A 16,561-nucleotide genomic window follows, 5' to 3' on the forward strand; every position below is an offset into this window, starting at 1 on the left:
TTCTCTGCCGTTATTTTTCTTGGTTGAGCCATTTCTGAGGGAAGGATAGTGAAAATTTTATGAATAAGAATGGCTTAAAAAGAAGAGATTTATAGGAAATATATGAGGCTATACCAATCTGGAGTCCAAGTGTATTTAATGACCCATGTGATTATCCACAGTAAGTCTTTGTCATGTCAGATATCCAAATACAATTAATGAGATTGTTGAATGTTTAGAAAATACGGAGGAAAGTTTCACAGGGTAGTTAAACTTACACGTAATTTCAGAATTGATGATCATAACTCAGTAATAGAATATGGATAGAATAATCGAGCTGCATATGTGACAAGTGTTATGTGTACCTTTGTAGTATGCGTGGATTTTCTCCGAACACCATGTGTATCCATTAATGATTTTGTTGAATTTTTGGATGGCCTTTCTTTGTTATGGTTTGCTTATTTATTTATTTATTATTATTATATGTATATATATATTTTTTTTTTAATTATTTTTATTGTTTTATTTTTTATAATTTTATTTTTTATTTTATTTTTATATATATATATATATATATATATATATATATTTATTAGAGACTAAAAAGACAACTAATAGACACAACTAATTAATAATGAACTTCTCCATTTAATAACGTGAACCCGCATACAAATGTGTGAGAATTATTTAACACACCATACTAATATACAAAATGAAAATCAAAAAAAGAAAAACGGTTACATAGATCTAGTTATGCCGCGATCGCGTGTTATGCATGAGTGACAAGAGAATGATGATAAACACCGCCATCACAATTAATGTGATAGCCCATTCGCGTTGTTGCCCTTTTCCCATCGCTTCTAGTTTATTCATTATTGTCAAGAAATTGAAAATTTGTGAAGAAGAAGTTGTGAAGATTGAGAGAAGGGAATGAGTGAAAGAGGAAAGGAGAGTTGTATTTATAACTTGGTTTCTGACCGTTGGGCATGTGACCGTTTGGATCAAATCATTGGTTTCGACCGTTGGGCTTGTGAGAGTAGGCCCAATGAATCAAGGAGCAAACTCATATTTTGAAAGTACTATATTCGCATAACATAAATAATTTCTCATTTAAACCGTCTGGAGATACAAAATTATGAGAAATCAACCGATATATAATAATTTAGCACTAAAAAATAAAGATGCGATGCATTAGGGAAATAAATGACATAGTCATTTTTAAACCAAAGAAAATAAACAGCTACTGGGAATCCTCGGGTTAGCGTAAGATGAACCGGTTTTACGCCTCTCGCCACGACATTTAACTTCAGCCGAAGCCGATCGGGCAGAATGTGGCCTATAGATCAGAAGAACCGATCTTGAATTTGCCGATTAGCCATCATCATTCTCCGGAATTGGCCTTGGCGATTTCTCATTTCTTTGCCGGAATTCATTCCGAAGTAATCATCTCTTCCTCGGCGAAGAAACATCCGCGATACTAGAATTCATGTTCCTCAAGGCATCCATAGGAGTATTTATTCGGGTGCATGGTATCTTCGTTAAAAACAAATCTGGTGGTGAAGCGCGGAGGAGGAGGTACGCTATCATGCTCAATTTCATCTCTAGCTACCGGGTCCCAATGGTCCAAAACACAAGTCTCAAAAATTCCAAAATTCTCGAAAGCCCTTGTTTCAATGAAAGGCGAGTAGACGAACCCTAAATTAAGCATAAGCCGAAAGTAACAAGTACAAAGAAGAGGAGTCAATTCGCTTGACGCTGGGTCGAAGAATATGGCCCAGAAATGGACCATACGAAAAGTGTGCTTCCTCTCCCGTAGGATCCACAGCAGGTGCAAGAAAGTCTTGTTCACGCCGACGCCTTTGAAGTTCCAATGACGCCAGCGCCAACCATCGAGTGACGGCTAATTGGTTACGCCCCGAGCGAATGCTGGTACACGCAGTTCGAGCCGTTGTTGTACTCCCCTCGAAGTGGTCAAACATCAAATCCCTCGTGGTCGGATACTCGACAATAACAGGTCGGGCTATCCGAAAGTTAATCCAGTATCCGCAAGATTATTGAAATCAACTCCAGCCAAGTGAGTTCACGCTCCATCCCATCCGCCGTAATCCAAAATTCGCCACCCCGAAACCTCCATTGTTATAAAATTTCAACACCAAATCTTTGGAATATTGAGCTGGATTCGATGCAAAAGATATTCCCACTCTCTACTTTTCAATTTCCTCATCAAAAATGGGTGAAACATCCCGGAATTATATAGATTTTCAAATTTCTCTCGATAATTCGCCTTCGTGCTGCCATAGCGCGGTTTAAATTGAATTTTGATAGTGCAAATAGTAAGAGGAGGTGGAGGAGGTGCTGCTGGAGGAAGGGGGTGGAGTTTGGTGGAGGTTGACCCGCGTGCGCGGGTCGATTTCAGTGGTGGAGGGTCGCGCGCGCGGGGTTTATGTTGGGGGACCAAGATCCGGTTTTTGTGGAAGAAGAAAATAGAGGGGGGAACGCGTGGGTGCCCCGCGCGTGGGCTTTGTACCCGGATCGTGGGTTTTTGGGTCGGGTCAAAATTTTGGCCCAAGTACAAATGAATTACAGAAATTCCTGTTATGTCCCGAAATGTTCCGAAACTTCAAACTTGGAAATTCGATTCGTTTCAACTCCGAATTTTACCGATGAGATATCAAAATGATCAAGATTAAAATGCCATCCATTAGAATGAAAATGAAAATCACATTTTTTTTTTTTTTTAACAATCTTTGGTTTTATTTATTTATCCTTTATATACAAATGTACAAGTCGAGAAGAACGGTCAACAACACCGAAATCCAAATAAAACAACACATCACAAACAAATTTTAACTCAGTAACTTTCATGTCGGCCGGGTGAACCTAATCCACCCGTGACCGGGCTTATCCTTTATGTTTTGGGGCCTAGGGTTTTAGATCGGCACCATCCTGACCAATGTGCAATGGTCTAATAATAATATTACCCTTAGTACATATGGTATAGCCTCAAACCGCCAAACAAATCACATAGAAAACCGAATGGGGTTGGTCTCGGGGAATCCATTGCCCGCATTTAACTATGAAATATCCGATGGTGCATATCACGACTCTCTTTGGGCACCATGTCGGTGCTAATAACACAAAACGTGTATATACATGTTGAGTCTTTTTTAACGCCGATCCTCAAGACGAATGTGAGTCTTTTAACGCCGATCCTCAAGACTAATATGAGTCTTTAACGCCGATCCTCAAGACGAAAGTGAGTCTTTTAACGCCGATCCTCAAGAGGCGAATGTGAGTCTTTTAACGCCGATCCTCAAGACTTAATGTGAGTCTTTTAACGCCGATTCTCAAGATTTAATCCCAACCCGTGGGAGCAACGGACGACGACGAAGTTTATCCCGTTGAGCCGTGGTGTCGATAATAATATACCTTATACCGCTCATCTCGGATAAAAGATCAAGACCGACGTAAAGGAGTTTGACAGGTTCATACACCACCCCATCCTTTTTCGCCACGCCGAAAGCAAAAGTACTACGACCATTACCAATTCGAGATGGGTGAGATTTGGTCCAAATGATGAGTTGGAGTTCAGCGAGGAAGAGAATAGAAAAGGGAAGAGAAAGAAGGAGTTGAAATTTTGGTACCCATTGTTTTCCCCGAGGCACGTTTTTTTCGATTATCGTAAGACATTTATACTTTCCTCAATTAGAGTTTTTGTGGACTAAGGTTCCTGGCTTTGCAACCACACACTCTAGGGGATTTTAGAAAAGAAAATAGAAGAGGGCCCGCTTACCCTAATGGCATACTTTTCCTTGTTTAAATACATGGAAAGAAGTACACCAAATAATCTATTAGTCCCAGGTAGACCGGATCATTGAGAAGAGTCTCTTCGACATCCGGGAGAGCTTAACTCATGATAATGTTTAAGGCTGGCCATTTACTTTGAATTCGCTACCATCATTTACATTTTTCATGAGAGATAGCCCCATGTAGGGTGACAGCCAGAGAAAGCTGAAAGGACCGCACCATCGAAGTTTTAATTTTCCGGAAAAATGTGTAATCTTGAAGTTGTACATCAAAACTTTTGACCGATTTTGAACTCTTTTTTCAATAATATGTGCTTGTCATGCACTCTTTTCATGTTGGCTTTATAGGATTTCGAGAGATCATAGGCATCAATTCAATTTCCTCAAGCTCATTTAACCGCAATTTTCTCTTTCACCACCGCCACGTTAGTGTTATAATTGAGGCTTTTGATGGCCCATAGGCACGGTGCTCAAGTTCAACCGCAGATGACAAGGTTTTCCAAAAACGAGTAGGCGATACGGAGACATCCCTATAGGTGTCTTAAAAGTCGTCTCAGATGCCCACAAGGCATCGATAATCGTAGAGACCAGGATCTTTCCTAGATGGATTGACAGCTTTTTTCCAAAATGGATTTTATTTCTCGATTAGAGACTTCTACTTGACCACCGGTTTGAGGATGATAATGGAGTTGCCACTTTGTGTGACTCCATATTTCTTTACTAATGATTCAAAATTTTATTGCGAAATGTTTTCCCCCATCACTAATTATAGCTTTTGGAACACCAAATCGAGAGAAAATATTTTCTTTTACAAACAAAACTACCGTTTTATGATCGTTAGCACGACATGCCAATGCCTCAATCCATTTTGACACATAGTCAACTGCTACAAGTATGTATAGGAAGCCATGAGAATTTGGAAATGGACCCATGAAGTCTATGCCCCATACATCAAAGATTTCCACAATTAGAATGGGATTTAAGGGCATCATATTGCGTTGAGTAATGCGACCTAACTGCTGGCAACGATTGCATGATTTGCAATGCTCATGTGCATCTCTAAACAGTGTTGGCCAATAAAAACCACATTGTAGAACCTTGGCCGCAGTTTTCTTACCACTAAAATGACCACCACAAGATTGTTCATGGCAGAAGGATAACACATCGTTGTGTTCCCAGTCGGGAATGCAACGGCGGATTAGTTGGTTTGAACAATACTTGAAGAGGTAGGGATCATCCTAAATAGAATTTCACAAAGTTGGATAAAAACTTTTCCGGTCATTACGAGACCAAGATAAAGGAACTTCCTCGGTAACTAAGTAATTTACTATGTGCAGTACCAAGGGGACGAAAAATAGAGTACAAGTGTTCATCCGAAAGGAATCACGATAGGATCGGATCGCATCAACATCACTTACAAGTCTTGATAAATGGTCCAAAACCACATTTTCGCTTACCTTTTTATCTCTAATTTCGAGAGTAAACTCTTGCAAAAGGAGAATCCATCGGATCAACCTTTGTTTTGCATCTTTTTTTCGCTAATAGATAACGGCGCCGCATGGTCGTGTAGACAATAGTTGGAGAACCCACTAGGTAAGGACTAAACTTATCTAACGATATACAACGCGGCGAAACTCTTTCTCGGTGGTGGTATAGTTTCGTTGAGCTTCATTAAGGGTTTTACTCGCGATAGTAAATGACAACCGGCTTATCTTCTCGGGCGTTGTTCTAGTACAGCTCCAATAGCATAGTCGCCGTGTCACACATTAATTCAAAAGGTTTAGACCAATCGTGGTTGAATTATGGGAGCGTAGTTAATGCGGTTTTAATACCTCAAAGGCTTGTTTGCAACTGAAATTGAAATCAAAAGCGGCATCTTTAAGCAGGAGATTGGTTAAAGGTCTAGCAACCTTTGAGAAATCTTGAATAAATCTCCTATAGAAACCTGCGTGTCCTAAGAATGCGCGAATGTCTCGAACTGTTTTTGGTATAGGAAGTGAAGCAATTTTTTCTATCTTAGCTTTGTCGACTTCGATTCCGTCCTTTGAAACGATATGTCCTAAAACTATTCCTTTAGTAACCATGAAATGACATTTTTCCCAATTAAGAACAAGGTTTTTCTCTTCACAACGTGTAAATACTTTTTCAAGATTTGATAAACAGCTATCGAAAGAATCTCCATAAATTGAGAAGTCGTCCATGAATACCTCCATAAACCGTTCAACCATATCACTGAAAATATGAAGCATACAAATGTTGAAAGTACAGTGTGCATTGCAAAGGCGAAAGGCATTCGCCTATATGCAAATGTTCCAAATGGACAGTGAACGTTGTTTTTCTTGATCGCCAGGATCTATGACTATCTGAAAATAACCTCAATAACCATCAAGAAAAAAGTAATAGGCATGACCGGCTAAACGCTCGAGCATCCGATCGATGAATGGAAGTGGAAAGTGATCCTTACGAGTGACGGCATTAAGTTTTGCGATAGTCAATGCATATTCGCCATTTTATCGATACGAAAGCAGAAATGCATTCATCTTTATCATTTCGCATAACCGTAATGCCAGATTTCTTTGGAACTACGGTAATGTGACTCACCCAAACACTATCGAGATAGGGTAAATAATACCGTGATCTAGTAATTTTAACACTTCTTCTCGTACCACATCTTTCATGGTAGGGTTTAGGCGCGACGCTGTGGTTCACGCGACGTCTTAGCATTTTCTTCCGTGTATGCGATGGGTGCACACATTAGGTTCAATGCCTTTAATGTCATCGAGGGACCATCCAATAGCGTAACGATGTTGTTGAATGACATTAATTAAACGAGCTTCCCGATCGTCGATTAATTAATTGTGAAGAAATAATAACGGGTGACGCACCATCAAAGATCAAGTCAGACGATTTTAATTCGGCGAAGTGGTTTTAATGAGGGGGGTGGGCGGAGGGTATTAAAGATTCTTGAGGAAGGTCATCATCCATGTAGTATACAGAGGGATGATCATCCATGTTACTAGACATCACTGTTGTAGGGTCAATTAATGGTACTGACTCTAATAACTCATTTACTTCGTTTGTATAATCATCGTCCTCAAACTCAGAGTCACTAAAGGAAAGAAATTGGTACACTTCATCCTCAGGAAAAGAGTTTGAGAAATACTCTTGCGGAATGCTGTCAATCCTGTTGACTTCACCATCAATGTCAGGCTCTGGAATTTGTTTCATTAACTTGAACACATTCACCTCGACCGAAAGATTTCCGAAGGACATGGTCATGGAACCATCTCGACAGTTAATAAGAGCATTAGCAGTGGCAAGGAACGGACGTCCTAAGATGATAGGAATGGAATCACATGCAACCTCTGTATCCAAAATAACAAAGTCTACAGGATAGAAGAAATCTTGGACTTTTACAAGGACGTTTTCCACAATTCCTTTTGGATACTTTATGGAACGATCTGCTAACTGTAGAGTCATGGTGGTAGGTTTAAGTTCATGAAGACCTAGTTGTTTAAATAAATAATATGGAAGTAAGTTCACACTAGCTCCTAGGTCTAGTAGAGCAAAGAGTCGCGGTATTTGTCACCTAAGGTGCATGGAACCGTTGGTCTACCGTGGTCTTTGTATTTTACTATACCATTGTTCGGTAATGGAGGAAACTGCTCGCGAGGAGGAACGCTTTGTTGAGGAATATTAGTTCTTCTTTTTGTGGTGCACATATCTTTCAGAAATTTTGCATGTTTTGGTAATAATTTTAAGGCATCGAGAAAAGGTAAGTTTATTGTTAAATTTTGAAAAGTCTCTCGAATTTCAAACCAAAATTGTCATCGAGGTTTATTCTTTGCTAAAAGCGTCCGAAAACGGTGCCTTAGGTATGAATTTGGCAAAAGGGTCTACTTGCTTTGTTTCCTACATTCGAGGTGTTGACTTTGTCAGTATCGGGGAATCTTCCGTAGGTTCATTATTAGAATTAGATTCCTTTGAACCCTCTATTCTTTTGGTTGATTATCCGCATAATACGATCCGATTGTCGCAGCTTTTTCCAGATCGTAGAGTAGTGATTGCATGCACCTCACCTTGGTTGGTGGTGCTTGTACGAGGGCATTGGTCGAGTTCAAAGGTCGCGGTTTTGTGGTTTAGGGTTTGAACCGCCAGGCAGAAACACGCCTTTTTCGACTCTTTTTGCGCCAATTGTTGAAGTGATTGTTGGATAGACGTTAAAATTTGAGACCGTTGGTTCATGTAAGCCAGGAAAGTCTCATTTGTCCTATCCGTAATGGTTGGCGCAGTTAGGCAAATGTAGTAGTAGTTCGATTATTGCTTAGAAGTTGTTGATTATAGTTGGGATTTGGATTAGCCGAACAAGGTCGCGGTTGGTCCGATAATTAGCATTAGAATTATTTTGAAATTGACCTTGTTGGTATTGTTGATTATTTCCTTGGTGGTATGGAGTAAAATTATTGGTAGGTCGAAGGTTTGATTAGCTTAAAACCAGGAGGAGCCCCCATTTGTTGGTTATTTTGACGCCTTTAAATTTGGATGTTGTCTCCACGGTGCATTGGGAATGTTGAATGCACATGCCTCCTCCGCTTGTTGAGTAGGGAAGCATATAACAAGGGACAATATGCATCGGGATGATCGGGGACTAAGACAAAGGACACAAGGAGTGGTGTCAACGCTCATGACCGGGTTTTGGTAGTTGATCGTTTACTTGAACCGCAAGGGCATCTACTTTTTAGTTAGGGATTCTATCAAATTTTTATTTCGGGATCGGGTTTTACCTCAAAAATAGATGTGGCTTTTGTAACAAAGATCCTTTGATGATCTAGACGGCTCGGTGTTACCCCGTGTGTACCTTTTTAGCTTGTTTTTCAAGAAAAGTATAAGCTTCAAGAGCTCCTTTGTCCATGAAGCAACCTCCGCTCATTATATCAAGAGTTTCTTTTGATGATCAGATGGACCATTAAAGAATGAACGAACAAGGACAGCTTTTTCTAGTTGGTGGTGAGGACATTCTAACGTAAGATCAAGAAAACGACTCCATGCTTCCGTGAAAGGATTCATGAGGATTTTGACGGAAGAATTGAATTTTCTCAAGCATTTCGGTTGTTTTCTTCGAAAGTGTAAAACTGAAGCATGAAAGCTTGAACTAGTTTATTCCATGTGTCTATGGATTGTGATTGTTGTCCCGCTAGCCGATTGACGCTTTTTCCGCTTAAAGTGAATGGAAACAAATCGAAGCAAGAGTTGTTCCTTAGATCATTTGGATGATGAAATGTTGTTGCCACTTGTTTGAAGTCTACTTAAGATGATTGTAGGGTTTTTCGTGCTCCAAACCATGATATATTGGTAACAAACTGAAAACGTTTGGTGGGATAATTTAAAATCACCGACAATGTCCTCAAGTTTGATGCGGGAAGAAGGTCCTTCCCCGTAATGCAAAGATAGAAACCGGAGGGGCTTCTCTCGGTGGAGGATCGTCGGCCATAATAATGACGAGAAGGTGATGGCTTAATGAAGGATTGTGATGAAGGTAATTAGCGAAGGAGAACAATTTTTATGGGAGAACTTACGAATTGCTTATCGTATTTTTTCGACGATAGGTTTGTTCAATTTTTTAGTGGAACCGCATCTTAATCTCATGCAAGCATAAAATTAGATCTAACTTACGAAGGAATTATGAGGACTCGAATTTTATTATTATCTTAAGCATTAGGGTTGAACAACATATGCCTAAGCTGCCGCTAACGAGCGATTGAAGCTAGAATACGTGTGCATAAAACCAACAACCAGTCACAAGATAGATATGAGGGAGGATTTCCGCAAGCACGGTTCTAATTAAGTAACCTCAATCTTTCAAGTTTCCTAGACACCATTGGAATATGATTAAGATTTATGGAATTAAAATTTATGCAAAGGTGGTATTAAATTAATTTTTTTAATTTAATTTAATTTAATTTAATTTTTTTTTTTTTTTTTTTTTTTTAAGATTTATGCAAGGTTTAAAATACAAACATACAAATACGATCTACTCATACAATACTAGAAAAAAAAGAGCATGTGAAGGTACTCTACTCATAATGATAGCTATAATGAATAGGCAAGCTTGTGTCATCGATAAATATTTCCATAATCTGGGGCAAATATACATCAAGAATAATGATATGTACGCTAATTTGTAAATCGATATTACGTAAATGTATATCAATAGTAACAGGCGAATTTGAATCACTCATACGTATCTAAATACATTAGCATACGAATACAGTATACATACGCAGAATAGATGACAAAACTAAACATGCAAAGTATTATACCCAAACTAAAATACGACTCTTGTATTGCATAATAAATCGATTTCGACAATACTCATTGAGATTGCGAATGTCCTATAGAGAGCAGCTTTACCCCGTAGGGTTTAGAAACAACTTACCCAACTAAGATTTTAACCCTCGTTGGAATGTTCTCCTCTTTCTTGACAAAATCGACTTAATATACAATACCGTGTACGTATACGTAGAGAAATATCAAACATTTAACAAGCAACATTTATACGTAGAAAGACATATACCCATGCAATACAATACCATTAATATGTAAATATACATTCATATGCAATTCATGTCCGTGTAATCGTATATAAATATTCTGGGTATAACTAATTTGATTCATGCATAATTCGAGGCTAAAGCTTAAATAATGATCCATAAATAGTACCTAATACTATATACATGGCATACATGCAGAAAAACATAAAAAAAAATTTTACAATAATACTGAAAATTGGAACCTGTAGCTTCCCGCGTTTTCGCCAAAGATATGAAACAGACGTTTCGATTCGTCGACGCGATTAATCCCAAAGGATTATCGAATTTTTCCGGTACTGGACCAAATATTTAGGCCTGGAAAAGGATCAAAGTGGATCAGGAGATGCTGGTGGCTGAAAATGAGCAATAACAGAAGAAATTCACCCGGGGACGCGGGTCCCACTCGCGCACGCGACTCCACCCAGGCGCACGCGGGTCTTTTTTTTCAGAATGACGTCGAATTTTCACAGAAGTCTTATAATTTGCTGAAATGATGTTTCCCAGTCCTAACTTTTGGAACCTGGCAGTGGAACGAAATTTTTTTTGGATTACAGGTCAATCGCGAGGCAAAAATACGAAAAAAATGAAGAAAAACGTAATACGAGCTAGAAGGAAAGAAAGAAAGAGAATGGGGGTTCCCCCTTGATGCAACTTTCGCTTTGTAGTCCAAGTTCTATGGCTTTAGAACAGCAGCGGCGCCATTTGATATTAGCTTTTACGACCACTTAGAGTTTAGAACTCTCTAAATTGAAGCAAAAGAAATCAAGGTTCCTTACTCACGATCTTCGTTGAGTAGAGTTAGAATAAGGATTGAACTACCTAAAAAGTATAGAACAACTACAAATTGAATGTTACAATAAGGGAACTAAGGAGTAAGGGTCTATTATAAATGTTAGATTTTTATCATTCCTACTTAAACATTAAAAAAACATTAAGTTGAAAACATGCACTTGATACTAAAAATAGAAATTTGGAAGAGAAGTTGGAGAGTTAATCCTCCTCATGTGAGCTACCATTAGTGTTGATTTGAAATAGGTTTTATTCTTCCTAAACTCATAGACAAGTCCCTAACGGAAAAATATAATTGATCCCTAGCATGCATGGCTCACTTAAGAGCTCATACATGCTAGCAAGTGAAACCAAACAATGACTTATCTCTAAGCTCATTGTTTGATTTCTAACTAGACACTACACCAACTATCATTTTGGGATAGGATGTAGTGTTAGTTGTTTATCCTAAAAACCTACCAAACTCACAACCAATGTTTTTCCCTCACATGAGTTGGATTAACTCCCCAAAAGGGAAGTTAGCTCATGATCCTTGGGACAAGGACTTATGAACTACTTAAAACTCAAAAGAGAAAAAGAGAGAGAGAGAGAGAAAATCCACAACCAAACTCACTTATATATTTCTAGAAGAACTAGAAGAACAAGTGTTCCTCCATTAAAACTATTACAAGCTTTTTGCAAATAAAAATAAAACTTACTTCTCATTTTCACTAAGGAACTAAAATAATGCCATGTGAGGAAAATAAGTCAAGGGAGTAAATGGAGTATCCCCCACCTTTGTCTAATTTCTTCTCCATTTGAGAGAAATCTCATTTCCTCCCACGTGAATTATCAAACCACATTGATTCATTTTTATCTACCACATTAAAACAAAGTGACACCTTGCCTTTTTCTCACTATTAACACCTAATCTAATTTATTACATGCAAGGTGTCAACTTTGCACCAATAATTTGTTATCTTTGTCTTGACATGCTCCATGATTGATGACTCATCCAATCTTGTGGCCCCAAGATAGTGGGTCCATGTGCGATCCGATGGTGATCCGGTATTTTGGGCAGTTTTACAACTTCCCGCCTATGCGTAGAGTTCATCGCCCTGATTGTCTGAGCAGCTCTCTTGTCGCATTCGGAGTCCTGGTTCGAGAGGTAGGAGCTTTGGAAGTATGATGCTTCTACGTGGATTTGAGAAAATTCATATATACGCCGTTCCTCGTGCTTTATTTCAGGTTTAACCAATATTTCCATGTTTACTGCAAATACCTGCAAAAGTAGGAAAACATATTTATTTCATGATTATTAAACACATAATGAACCAAATTTATATGTCTCAATGGGGTTTCATAATACACTTTTGGGTGCTTATCACTTAGCATGTAAGAATTTATCGTATGATTATGAAAATAAAATGCTGGTTGTTTTAACGGTTAGTTTCTTATGAAATTTATAGTCGAAATTGTTCAACATGTTATAGTGTTGTTTTCCTAACGGAGTTTTCTATTTTAAGTAAGTATTGGCTAAAGAAGAAATTATTATTTTAAAATTTCATATTTGAGTAAATTGGAATTATCCAAGGAATAAAGAAACCCTTTTTATAAAGGTTGAATTTGACTTTTTTTTTATATTGTCCAAGTTATGTATATCGTTGGTGTGTGATCCAATATACATAACATCTCTCTGTATGCATCGTTGGAGTTGATCCAATGTGTACATGTACACCGTTGGAGTGTGATCCAGTGTGCATACCACACATCGTTGGTGTTTAATCCTATGTGATGGTAGAGAGCTAGTATGCATTGTTGGTGTGTGAACCAGTGTATACTTGCACATCGTTGGTGTGTGAGCCAATGTGTATGCATCACATTGTAGGTGTTTGATCCTATGTGATAGTGGACATAGTATAGGTCGTTGATGATATGAATCAGCCTATATAATGTAAAAGTTTTATTTTTTCGAACATGTGGTGTTTGTGAGACACTGAGAGAAATGTGGATATATTTGTAAACACTAAGATAATGATGAAACTTATGAGTTTTTTTTAAACGAATAGTTTTGACAAGGAAAATCGTTGAAAAGTAAATTATTATATGTATATTTATTGTTAAATGTCTTGGATTAGTTGGGAAATACTAAGAGTGGAACTAACTGCCTTGGTGTGAGAGGAACTACCTTGCCTTCTTAGTATGATTCAACTTGAAGAATATAAGTTTTGCTAAATTGAGAAATAATGAGTTTACTTAAGTGTTGGCAATTGAAGAAACTAATTACGTTTATTCTTTTGAGTTGTGTATGCTAGCGTATACACGTATTTCTTGGGTTCTATACGTATATAGACACACTTTCAAAGTATGTGATTTGCATATTAGTATGCCTATCTATATGATATTATATATGTGTATTCCTTTTAAGGTGTGTATACTTGCGTATACACGTATGTCTCATTTCTGATATTGGTTTACTATGATCATTGGGTGCAAGCTGTAAATGATGTGTTTAATTTAATCTCCCTGCTGACATGTTATATATTATTACTTAAAGTTTAGTTGTTGGGATATAATCTGTTAACTGTATACTCTATAAAGATTTATTGGTTGACGTACTGTTTCTTTGGTTAATCTACACTCTATCTTGAATCTCGGGACGAAATCCTTTTAAGGTGTGTATATTATAATACCCCGTGTTTTATTCTTTTATTTTTTTCCTAATAATAATAATAATGGATAATAGATAAAATAAAATAGGATAATTGTTAGTGGAAATAGGAGACGTGGGTTTATGGGATAAACATTCTTCCCTATTTCGGAGGTTTTTTTAAAAACAGAAAAGAAACAAAATAGGGTTGGTAAAAAACAGAGAGTTTTACAGAAAAGAGAGTTTCACAAAGAGGAAAGGGAGGAGAGAAGTTTTTCTGGAAATCTACGAATAGCTAGCTGACAGTCGGAGCTAATCACGGGTGAGTAGTTTAGTTTTCTCGTCTATATAGAGATAAAAAAATTAAGTTTTACTGTATTACAATGTTGCTGCTTATTTTTCTGTTTTTCCTCTCGTCTGTGATTATTCTACTTGTTATTGTTAAAACCGGTTTTATTTATTGGACTGCTGGAACAGTGAAAGAGTTAATGGCTGCGCAAGCTAAGCCCACAGGATAGAGAAATCGTCCTTAAAGGAGTTAAAAACCTGTATATTGTTTGAATGTTATTATGTGTATAATGTTGGTTTGGTTGTGTAATGGAGGTTGTCAGAGGGGCTGTTGAAGCTCCAGAGAAGCCATTAATGGCGTCGATCCCGATTTACACAGTATAAGGGAATGGAGATTGGTTGGTATAGGTATGTAGGGGTTTTCAAAAAGAATCAAACCGTTGGGTTCATAGTGGAGATAGATAGCCGGTGGTGGCTGCTGTAGTAGTGGATGCGCTGGTGAAGGGAGGAAGAAGAAGGGAAGATGAACAATGCGATTTTAGTTTTGGTTTGGGCTTGGGCCGAACTAAAAACGTGGGCTTGAATGTTTTAAATTTTGAAATTTCTATTTGGATTTTAGTTTTAGACTTTGGGCTTTAGACTTTGAGCTTTTGGGTTAGAAGAGTTTGGAACTGGTTGACTGATGTTGACTTGGCTAGTTGACTGCTGTTGACCTTTGGATGGTTGACTTTGACTTTGATCAGGGTTGATTTTGACCAGTTGACCCAATTTGACCTTTGACTTGACTAAGATTAGGTCTATTAGGATAGGTCTAGGGCTATTAGCATGTTTGTCTTTAGGCTAAGACTTTTCTATATATACGTGTGTACGTGTATTAACTACTATGTGATATTTCAGTATTTTATGATATGCAACGCTATGACACTTAGACATCAATCTAATTAATAACGCATAAACAATAATACGTGAAACAAATTACTCGTCCGTTCTTTGAAATAATATATGCAATAAAGTTCAATAATGCGCAAACAAATTTACTACACTTTTATAACTCTCCACGCCTCAAGTTTTGGAAATGAGTTTTATAACTGATGATGTCATATATTAGATGGACATTTATTGAATGTGCCATAAATGGCCCGTTAGTGTTATAATTGGGTATTCATTGACTGTGCCATGAATGACCCGGGTATTCATTGAATGTGTCATGAATGACTAGATTGTTTGGACTGTCCTAGAGAGGAACTAAGGTATTCGCCTTGCGGGTTAGTTGTATTAATTTGATTATGCGAGTGTGCTTGGGTTTACATTTGAATACCTATATGATATCTACATAGGTTATATAAAAGTTCTAACTTTCTTTTGCTGGAAGGTATGACTTAATAATATTTTGTGCAGGGACGCGGTCCTACCCTTATACAGCAGTGGATATCGGTAAGGTTTAATTTAGTTACTTAGTTATTAAAACAAGTTATGATAATGAGTTAATAGATTGGAAGTCTTGCTTGGGAAGAAACTATGCCGGTTGAAATGACAGAACTACCTGTCTTCCAAGCTGAAAATGATTAAGTTATGGGAAAATATAAAGTGATTGTTTGGATAATTAAAGTATGATAATGTTTATATGTGGTTAGTCTACTCATACCAGCAAATTTAATTTTACTGATCCATGTTTGCTTTGTTTTGGGCAATGTGGGTGTATTCTTGGGAACATAGGTGGAAGGCAGTGGAACCGCGGTGTTTGATTTGGATTTGTTTCTAGAGCAGTCCGAGAGTTTATTTTATTAGGTCTGATCTTTTGGAAGTATGTAATAACGTAGTTTCCTATTCATATGACATGAAAATACGATGTTGAAGACCTGTTATTCTTATAATGTTATATTGATGATTTTTGGACGAAAGATAATCTTTTAATAAAGTGATAGTTGAGAAATTTTGGAGATTTTTGTTGTTAAGTTGATTCTTTATGATGTGGGTTTTCGGTTTTGGTATGTGTTGCATCCACTCCGTCATAGCCTGGGTTTTTAGACAATTAAACATAGCGATGTTTAAAATATAAAATATTTATATTACAAATATTCACTTTGTAATTTTTTAGAAATTCGAGCTGTGACAAGGTCTTAAAGCCTTTCATGTACAATTTTTTGACAAATTAATAATAGGCTTACATTGAGTGTGGGTTTAAGCTGAATTGAACATTGTAGCAAAACTATTTACTATATTAATAACTAGGAGGATGTACTCAAAAAAGTCACAAGCAACTGATGCATGAACCGTGGAGCCAGGACTTCAGGAGCCATTGAAAAGGCAGTTTCATAGTTCGTGTCTAAGACCCAACCTTAGTTCCAGTTGAGACATGATTGTGTGGCTTCGTAGTTTTACATTTCAGTTGAGTTATGGTAATGTTATCATCGAACATTAACTCTGGGTTTAGTAAATGAGGCATTTTCACTAAACATATAGAGTTATAATCAGTATAT

The 16,561-nt window shown here is 37.5% G+C and overlaps 2 long non-coding RNA genes across 3 annotated transcripts in view; both read left to right on the top strand.

Moving 5' to 3' along the window:
• LOC147491704 (uncharacterized) overlaps window positions 1–16,561 on the top strand; it is an 82,182-nt gene that overhangs the window by 15,238 nt on the left and 50,383 nt on the right. The window lies entirely within an intron of this gene.
• On the top strand, window positions 12,574–16,023 carry LOC147491705 (uncharacterized). 2 transcript variants are annotated; one of them, XR_015198195.1, is made up of 3 exons: window positions 12,574–14,115; window positions 15,480–15,515; window positions 15,798–16,023. It is a non-coding gene; the product is annotated as an uncharacterized LOC147491705 (long non-coding RNA). The 2 variants fall into 2 exon arrangements; XR_015198194.1 differs by having other exon boundaries at window positions 15,480–16,023.

The sequence above is a fragment of the Coptis chinensis genome, chromosome 6 (genome assembly GCF_015680905.1).
Source record: "Coptis chinensis isolate HL-2020 chromosome 6, ASM1568090v1, whole genome shotgun sequence".
Lineage (NCBI taxonomy): Eukaryota > Viridiplantae > Streptophyta > Magnoliopsida > Ranunculales > Ranunculaceae > Coptis > Coptis chinensis.